The sequence below is a fragment of the Pinus tabuliformis genome, chromosome J, assembly GCF_031772625.1.
Source record: "Pinus tabuliformis cultivar Carrire ecotype Pingquan chromosome J, CPIR1, whole genome shotgun sequence".
Taxonomy (NCBI): Eukaryota; Viridiplantae; Streptophyta; class Pinopsida; order Pinales; family Pinaceae; genus Pinus; species Pinus tabuliformis.
In genome coordinates, this window is record NC_142295.1 from 256,931,538 (window position 1) to 256,941,349 (window position 9,812).

General features: G+C 38.4%; 1 long non-coding RNA gene across 1 annotated transcript in view; it reads left to right on the plus strand.

Moving 5' to 3' along the window:
- LOC149226746 (uncharacterized) overlaps positions 1 to 1,401 on the plus strand; it is a 39,935-nt gene extending 38,534 nt beyond the window's left edge. The window contains exon 2 of the long non-coding RNA XR_016247749.1: positions 780 to 1,401. This is a non-coding gene — a long non-coding RNA (uncharacterized LOC149226746). The remainder of the gene's footprint in view (positions 1 to 779) is intronic.
- The last annotated feature ends 8,411 nt before the right edge of the window (positions 1,402 to 9,812 follow it).

The following is a 9,812-nucleotide window of genomic DNA, read 5'->3' on the forward strand; positions in this document are numbered from 1 at the left end:
TCGTGAAAGAACACCCCAGAGATTTCCCAAATAACTCGGCCTATTCAAAAGTTGTGCTTGAATGCCTGTTTTCCTGCTTGACACGTAACCTGGAGGTATTTCCATGGAGTTTTCAAAAGAAACTCTTTTAATAATTTCTCTCGAGGGTTTACCTTCTGGGGTGATGTAATCAATCATGGTAGCATAACATGCACGTACCCTCTTCCATGCGGTGTTCCCAACCTTTTGTATTCATGCTCTGGTTCCACGTTCCTCCACGTCATCCCAAAATGATCTTCTCCCAGAGGATTTGTGGGCTACTCCCTTCATTTTCACCAGGATATAAAGACTGGGGTGATGTGGGAATTCGCACAAGAATCCAATGGGTCCTCCCTTCATACATTTCTCCCACCATTCACACAAGGCATGTTTCCTCTGTATGTTCCATGCCACCCCGGGAGAAATGAAACCCGAAGATCTATAAAGAAGAATTATGTCTGTACACCGGGGATGTTATATCTCAGATGACATGGAAGCCACATCGGATACACGACACACTAGTCACACACACCACAACACTTTTACCAAACACTCCTTCCTTTTCCAAAATTGATCACTTGTATATTTACACTACTGAATTACAATGTTCCCTCTCTTTGAATCTATATTAAACAACACAGATTTGGGACAAATTTAGGTTTCATTCGGGTTTCACCAACTTAGATTTTTTGCATTTGTTTTACATTTTATTACATGGATGTAGAGTTATGTCTTAACTCTGTGTTTTCCTCTGTTTTCAGGAATTGAATTACTGCCAAGGCAATTGAATTCTCAATCATCATGGCACCAAATCAGAAAACAAGTGCTGCACAGAAGGAGATAATTGGCGACATTTCTCCAATTGATAAAGGTCCAATTTGATATAATTTGGCATTCCATGATTCAAACAAAAGATCTCTCCTAAAAATAATCGGTTAATAGAAGCCATTTGTGAAAATAAAGTATGAATCTTGGGATTGGTCAGTTGCCAACTTTTTCAGAAGACCAAATCGACAGTCATCAGTCAATAACACATTCTTGGAGCTAGAATTAAATGAGAAAGAGATTATTCTTTCTAAAAATGACCCTTTTGTTATGAGATCTGAGGAGGAAATACAATCCTCAAATCCTATGTAAATTATAAAAACTCAATTTTTGTCTTGTAAAAAGTTTCCAGATCCAAAAACTAGAGGGGAAATTCTGCAGGAGAGGACTATCAACTGTACTATTGCAAATGATCGGCATTTCTTTGCAGAATAGAAGAGCTTTTAATTTATGAGAGAAGAGGCTATGCACTTTGTTTCTTGAAGAGATTCAAAATTTAAAAGGACTGTACAAACATATTTTGGAGCTAATAATAATGTCTGAATTTTCATTGCACTATTGTAAGAACTTGCAGGCTGCTTGTTATATCTGCTATTTAAGTTTGATTTCTATTTTTTTTAATGATTTACATATAAATGTTTTATGTTAGCATTATTGTCGACTTCGTTTGTTTTATGCTAATCGAATCCATGTTAATCTATTTTTGTAGGTTTAGGGGGGCTTAAATCGAAATTGAATTATTGGATTTGAAAGGACTGGCATAGAATTGTTGATAACTATTAATCAATTCAAATTTTATTCTCGTTTTGTTATAATTATTTTTTTATTAAGTGAACTATTTCCTTAATGTGATAGTAGATCTAATATCGAATTCATTCGTTAATAATTGAATTTAAGTGTATGCATGCATTATTTTAATAATGATTTATTGAGATAATTTCATTGCATATATGTTTTAATTGCTGCAAATTATAAGAACTAATTCTATAATTTGCTAGCATATCTTAACCTTAAATTCAATTAAAATCTATTTCCCTTCTTATATATTGCTCTTGATTAGGTTAAAGAATATTTCTTTCCTGATCAAGACAAATTATGATTTGTCTTTGCTTGCATCATAGAATAGGTTGCATTTATATCAATTCATTACACTTTTAGAATTCTCTTTTCATAGGAGAAACCCTATTGATGTTTTGGTTGAGCCCTTATGTCAGATTAAGGACTTCTTTCTTGCAAACTAGTTGCAACATGGTAAGTCTAATTCTTTTCTTGTTGATAAGTAATTAGAAACATAACATGTCAACAGAGAGAGAGTGAGGGCTAAATGGAACCATTCAAACTAGTCAGAATCACCATCCATAATGGATAAGGGCCTAATTGGTGTCCTGACCAGGTGATCTTTGAATTATTGATTTGGATTATTTTTGGCCATCAACACGACTATAAATCTTGGGGCCACATAGGCACCAACTAGAGGTTAAAGAACCATAATAGATTGTGAGACCACAATGAAAGTACCAAGAACAAAGTTTGAGAAGGGGGGTTATGATTGTAGTGACTTAGACTTGTTAGATAAAAATTTTGAGTTATAGTCTAGTATCTAGTGAGGGGGTTGAGCCTTGCATAGGCTATAGGACAAAGTATATTTTACTTAGAGAAATGACTTGCATTTTTACTAAAACAAGAAGAAATTATATTAAAAGAAAGATATGACCACATATATAAGGAGTCAATACAATTTATTAAAATAGTGATATTGAGACTTCATTTTTTATAAAATGAGCAAGGGGCCTCCCTATAGCTAGCTTGGCTCTTACAAGTTTATTCAAAAAACTATTTTTCCTACAATTATAAATTCTAATAAACTATCCTAGCAAAGGTTTCATTTTTCAAAAAATAAAATCCTAGATAAGTTTTGAAAATCATGCCCACTATAATTATCCTTCCACTGTCCTCTTATTTAGGTTTCAAAACTGCTTCACCAATGTTTATATCTCCCTAGATAGGATGGGTTATGTCTTCCTCCATTGCCACTTTAAGAGATCCAATTGAAAGTTGTGTAGGAATTAGGGCTTTTGGTAGTATCTAGAATCAATTGAACATGTATATTGTGTTGTTATGTAAGATTTTCAAGTAGAATGATTTGTGATGCCACTTTTTCCTCCATTTCTAAATTTCTAGCCACTAGAGCTTCAATTCAAGAATACACTTTATTATTAAAATGAGAAATTGTTGCCTAGAACCTCTCGATCTAACACAACACCCTCTTGAGATTTTTGTAGAGTAACATAAGCCACAACAATTTTGGTGACAATGTCCATCCATGATGGTAGGAAACAAGCTTAAAGCATTGAGATTTTGTGAATACAAGAAGATAACTATAGTGTCCAGGAAGAAAATCTAGTTTCCCAAATTTTGAGCACTCCACATTATCACTAAACAAAGCATAAACTAGTTGTTGCATGACCTCCAATAAAAATACCTTAAACACTCAAAGAAAACCATAAATGAAAGGAAACACCTCAATGTCTTGAGTTTTATCAATCTCCACCAGACTAACTAGCATAATCTCCACTTAGTTTTCCCCTAGCAAATTGTTAGCTTTTCTCTAGCAAATCGTAACCTCTACCTTGTGTACATAACTCTAAATAGGACTTGCCTCTATAAGATTCAATGCACCCATAATGGAAATACAAATATAGTGAATCGATGGAAACCAAGGTTTATCCCACCTTGCATGCGAAAACCCCTCATAATGTGCATACTGATTCTCCTCTACTCAAGCAAGAGATAATCAAATGAAGTTAAAAGGGGGTTGTGGTAAATTAAGCTCCATCGCATGCGGTTTTATGTTCCTTTCCACTTGACTTGTAGTTAAAAATGCACGGATTTATTAAGGTTATTAATGAGACTTTTTTTGAAATATGTTAAACAAGTGGAACCCTCCCATTTTTATTACAAAGCCATTGGTTTAAGAGTTTTCCAAAGTTTTCCATTGTGTATACATGAGTATTTAGATTTCAAAGAATGAGATAATATTCCATTGAATCAAAATTCCTTTATGTGCTTTGGATTTGATCAATCAATATATCAAGATGGAATGATCTATATGAAACTAGTTTTCTCATTTGTTGGATGATGATCAAAGAATCACCTATGAGTATGAGATTCTTGATTTTCCTTGCTTAGAGAATTTTTATTCCTTGATAAAGAGCTAAGGACTTTGCTTTATTTTTAGAGGTCTCCCCCAAGTCCTAGGTGTACGTTAGTGCACAATTTCCCTTGGGGTTAGTAGACAACCCCTCCTGCACTATACACCCTAGGATTGCCTTTATAAGAGCTTTTAAAAAGGAGAATATACCATATTTTGTTGAACTTGCAAATTATAAAAGTTAGCCATCTCCGTTATAAGAATCCAAGGCAGATAAATTCAAGGCATTTTAAAGATGTAATTGGATCAAAGGGATCCCCTACCTATATTATCTCACATCCATAACCTCTCTTATATTTCCAAGGTTATTGCAAAATTTCCTTTAGTTCCTTTATAGCTTGTGGTGGCCTCCAGTATTGTAGCAATAATGCTACAACTCCTGGAGCTCCCTATCTCTAATTTTATCAACCCGGTAGTTCGTACAAACTTGGAAGCGACGGTGCTGTATGCACAAATACTAGCTCTTGTCGCAGCTGTCACTTGGTCAGCTGGCACAAGTCCGCTAGGGCTCAAGCCAACTTCTATATGCTCTCAGAAGAAGCTTTTTAACTGATGGACGAAAGCTAACTCAAAGGAAGTTAATCTACTTGTGAAAAGAAACTGAAAGCCAAAAGGAAACACAAACCCTAGCAAACCCTAATTCTACCAGCTAGTCCTATTGATGCAAAGGAAAGAATGCAAACAACGAAAAGAGATGCCATTACTTCTAGGAAGGTAAAATGCATGTGTCTGAGTTATCACTATCTGAAGAAAACATCTTTTTGTATTTTTGATTAAGTTGTTGAAATTATCATGCATGTGCTTCTAACTAGTTTTCCACTGTGCAGGGATGGATCAAGGGATGAGATGCTTTGGGAAAGGTTGGGATGGTACAGAGAGGGTCTAAGGGATCCCCAATATTCTTTCTGAGAGTTTCACAAAGTCTGGATGACATGCAACCGTGTTCATGAACTTCTACAGGAAGTTTGCAGGGGCTTCTACAGGATGTTTACGAATTGGATTTTTGAGGATGGATGGTTGATGGAAGATGCATGGATGGTTATGGAGGTAGGATGGGGGTCTGAAGTGACCTAGGAACTGATGGATGGAGTGGTGAGATGATGTGGAAGGCTGACTTGCATCAACGAAGGTTGAGGCAATGGAAAAGCAAGAAGGTAGGGTTACGTGGCAAAAGAGCAGATGGGAGATGAAGAAACAGACTTGGTGATGGAGAAGCTGATCTGAACGAGGCTCAGATGAACAAGGAGGTGATGAAGGTGATAGAGATGCCCTGCACAATGCTTATTCAAACAAATCAATGAATTCTTGCAAACAAACCAAGTCCTAGCTAACTCAATCCAACTGTTAATGAATGAATAAACAGCAGCCTTGTTTGAAAAAAGAACCATATACATCACGTGAGCAAGAACATGCCAAAAGATCTAAATGCATACAAACTCCTACCAATTGATTCTAAGCATAAAAAGCTATGTTACCCATCAAAACCAACTACAATAACAAAGCAAGATCTAAAGAGCAGATTTTATTTCAAGAACGCAGCAAACACATAAATATAAACGAGGGGGGTACTGGGCGCTTGAGATGGGCCCAACCCCAAGAACTACAGCCTCCCAAGAGAGATTTAGAGCTGGTGCAAAGCTGGATCCACCTTTATTAATCAAGAAATGAAAAGTTACATCAAAATTGTCCACAAGAAGAACTTGAGCATGAGCTGAAAGCAAAGCTAATCTACTGCATAAAAATCGAACTACAAACTAGCTAACTAATGGCTAAAACAAAATGACTAACTGGCTACAAAATGACTAACCACTAGCTACCAAAAATGACTAACTAACTAGCTCCCCAAAATGACTAACTGAAATGAGGTCTTAAGCCCTCTTATTTATACAATTTGAGGACCCAACAGTCCTCCTAAAATTTAGGGACTTGGCTGCCCAAGACTTGGAGTCAACATCAGTCCTACTTGACTTGCTTGGCTGCCCTTGTGCTCATTGATTTGGTGACCTTTGAACTCCGAGCTGATGGTGGAGAATTCGAGGTAAGGGCCCATAAATGAGGGGGACACCTTCCTACAAATCCTCTAGCTTGTTCTCCCACGAATTTGGCTGCCAAGTGCTCATTAAGACCTTCAATTTTGTCTCCAAGTTGACCAAAAAGGCTACACAAAGCACCCATTAGACTTGTTGGCATAATGACTAACCAAATTCACTCTATTAACATAAAAATAATCAAAAACATGCAATAAACAAATGAGAATGGTGGACTAAGCCAAATTAGGAGGTTGAATGAGCCCAAATAATTGTACATTTTTGGGGCTCATCATCACCCCCCTACTGAAAGTGTTGCTCAACCTCTGAGCAACCAATCTCTCTCCTTGTCTTTGATGGCCCTGGTGGCTTCTTTGGCTAACATCTTGGCTGTTTTCTCCCTTGGCTTCCCTCTTTTCAAACTTCCTGTAGAAACAGTTCGCTGGCTTCCTGTAGAAACAATCCTCTGTCTTCCTGTAGAAGCAGTCTTTGAGTCCATCACCTTCATTTTCTTCTCTCTAGGTGAAGGTTTTTAGCTTCCTCATTCATAGATGATGGACCCCTTTGAAGGAGACTCTTTCTTTTGTTTAGCTTGTGTGTCCTCAATGACAATTTGCTTCTTTGACTGTGGTTTGGGGTCTGCCAATTCTTATCTGCATGCCCTTTCTTGCCTTAAAAAAAAAATAGTGGAAGCTCCCTCTATTACTTCTCCTTCGGCTTGGGAGAGGTACTTAGGGCGGCCAGCACAGCTGCTGCCTCCCTAGCTAGGATGTCTGCCTTCTTCTCCTTGGGTTTCGCCTTTTTAAGGCTTCCTGTAGAAGACCCTGTTTTAGCCAATTTCAGGCTTCTTGTAGAAGCCTGTTTCTGCTTTCCTGTAGACACGGGTGTCACCACCGTTGCTTGCTCTGCTGCATGGGTTTTTCTTTTTTGTTTGGTTGCAGGTGCTGATGAGGTACTTGGGCTGATGTGGACCACCTCAGCTTTGTCCGTTCTGCTCTTCAGCCTCTTTTCTCTTGCTGACAAGATGGGTGTGTCACCTTCTTCTTTGTCATCTTTTTTCTCATGCTTCCTCTTTTGTTCTTTCTTCTGCACTGTGGTCGGGGTCTTCTGGCCTGTTTCTTTCTTTCCCTCGGCCACTGCTTCTTTTTCCTCACTGCCTGTTCCTTTTCCTAGTGAATTCTCGGCCTTGGTATGAGTGTGCAAGTATATTCCTGTAGAAGGCTGAACCGTGATCAGATTATGTCCAGACCTTGAAATTTAAACGGCCCCTCTGAAAAATGGTAGCTGCATGCAGAGCCTCAGTCAATCTTCACTGATAAGTATATTGTCCGCACAAACCAAAGGCATGCATAGAAATATATTATACCGGTCAGAACAAAAAATGAGTATGACATGATGGGCATGTAGCCAAAATATGAAATTCTAGAAACAAGTTTTGTCATCTCCAGCTTGGTGAAGAAATAGAATGCGGCATAGAGAAACAAGTAAAATGTTGAGGAGCCTGCAGTCACATAAGATCTCCACCACCAATTGTAATTTTCACTGCACAATTCGAAGTAGCACAAGATAATGGTGATCTCTACATATGTAATAATGAGGATCACAAAGACAATGAACAGGAACCCAAATATAGAGTAGAAATGATGCAGCCATATTGAAGTTAATCTGAAGAACAGTCCAATGAATACAGCTCCAAAAGGCAGCATGCCTCCAATTGGTATTGAAAAAATGGGCTGCATATCAAGCTTGCTCTAGAATCTGCCTGGGGATTTGATTGGTCTTCATTGGCTCTTCAATTGTAGGCTCATTGTAGCCAAAGTAACTGCTGGCACAGAAATTCCAAACCATAAAAGGACTGAGGCAAACATAGTCTCGAAAGGAACTACACCAGCTGATTCTTTCCCCATAGTGGTGCATTGAGAATAAAGGAAATGCAAAAGGCAATGCCTGGAAACAAGAATGTGGTTTCAGCGTGTTCCTCCTCTGTTCTGTGCTCTTGAACATCTTAGATAGACGTGACAATGCATACCCTGCAAAGAAACCCATAAACACCCATAATAGTAGCATAGCTGTCATTAAACTTCCACGGCTCAATGTTCGCATCATGATCATTGCAACAATTTCAGAGAGAAATAAACAATCATCAAATGAGTTGATGATAGAGAACCAATTAACTGATTGTGCACACTTTAGTTGAGGATGTGGAAAGTGCAAATGAACAGCAGTTCATGAGTTTCAGCCAAGCCGTCTTTAATTTCTCCGTGATTTGTGATGAGGTGGCAAAAACATGTGCGCTAGATTTTTCAAACTGCAGTGATACATGTCTTCTTCTCTCTGTTAATTAATTGACATCCTGTTCACTGGAGTTCAACACATCTACCATTAACTGTGTTTTTTTTTAATTTTCACGTGAATGACTGATCATGCTGCGTGATTTTTGCCTTGCTAAGTGCAATTGATCGTGGCTCTCTTCTTGCTGAATCCACTCATCTCATTCATTCATGCAATGCTTTAGATTAGATCTATGCAAACAGATGAACGAGGTTTAGTCACGTACCTGAAGTCAAACGGCTGCCTGTGAAGCTTCTTGCTGCTGCATGCTCTGATCCTTTGATTGCATGAGGCTTGGCTAATGATTTTTGATTGCTTTCCCTTGTGCAGGTGTCCTCCGGCCGGATCTGAGCTGCATGCAATCATTTCCACGTTCAACTCTGCCCGTTCAAGCTGCTGCTGCTGCATGGTCACAAAACCAAAACTTCTTTTTGCCATTTCTCCCAAACGGTAGATCGGTTTGATCTGAAACTCGGTGAGCATGTTCCTACCATCATTATGCATCTCCCATATCAAATTCGTGATCAATGGATGCACGGATTTCGAGAAAAATGGAAAATGGATGAAGATTTCAGAGGTCGATTTCTCGGAAACCGTGCATCGGAATCGGCTGAAAATGCTTGGGTAGGCTACTATCACCCATGTGCATCTCCCCATGAAACAAGTTTTAAAACAGATGCACGGATATGGAGAAAATGCAAAAATGGCTGATGGTGATGGAGGCTAATTTCTTGGAAACCATGCACCGGAATTGCATGAAACTGCTCAGGCATGTTGTCATCAACCTTGTACAATTCCCCATAAAACGGTTTGTCAAATGGATGCATGGTTTTCAAGTTATGGCATAAACAAATTCTGCTCTATGTGTTTTTGCTTCAAGGCACATTGCATTTTGGTTGCATGGGATGACAAAATGAATTTTGGCTGTGATGCAGGTATGGAGATGATGGAGGAGGAGTTGGAATATTGTAGGAGGACTTCTGAACCTTTGAGGAAGCTACCATGCTTGCCAAACCACTTTTTGAAATGCATGCCTAGTTTCCCACAATTTCTACAGGAAGTTCCTGTAGAAGCACAACGAGAAGCACAAGGAGGTGAAAAAATGATGGAGAAAGGCAAGGGATGGACACACAAGTGCTTGTAGGCCTAATCAACAGATTCCCACCATCAGATTCACTTTTGAAATTGGATTTGGCTCGTCCAAAGGTTCTACAGGATGTTTCCTGTAGAAATACAGAGCTTCCTGTAGAAGGCACAAGAACAATTACTTTGACCTTGATTTGAGTGCTCCTCCTGACCTGCAATGTCATTGCTGCAACATGAAATTATTCAATGGAAATTAGCTTTATTTTTATTTTTCTTTTTCTCTCTTTTTTTTTGAAAAACAACTAGGGCGCCTC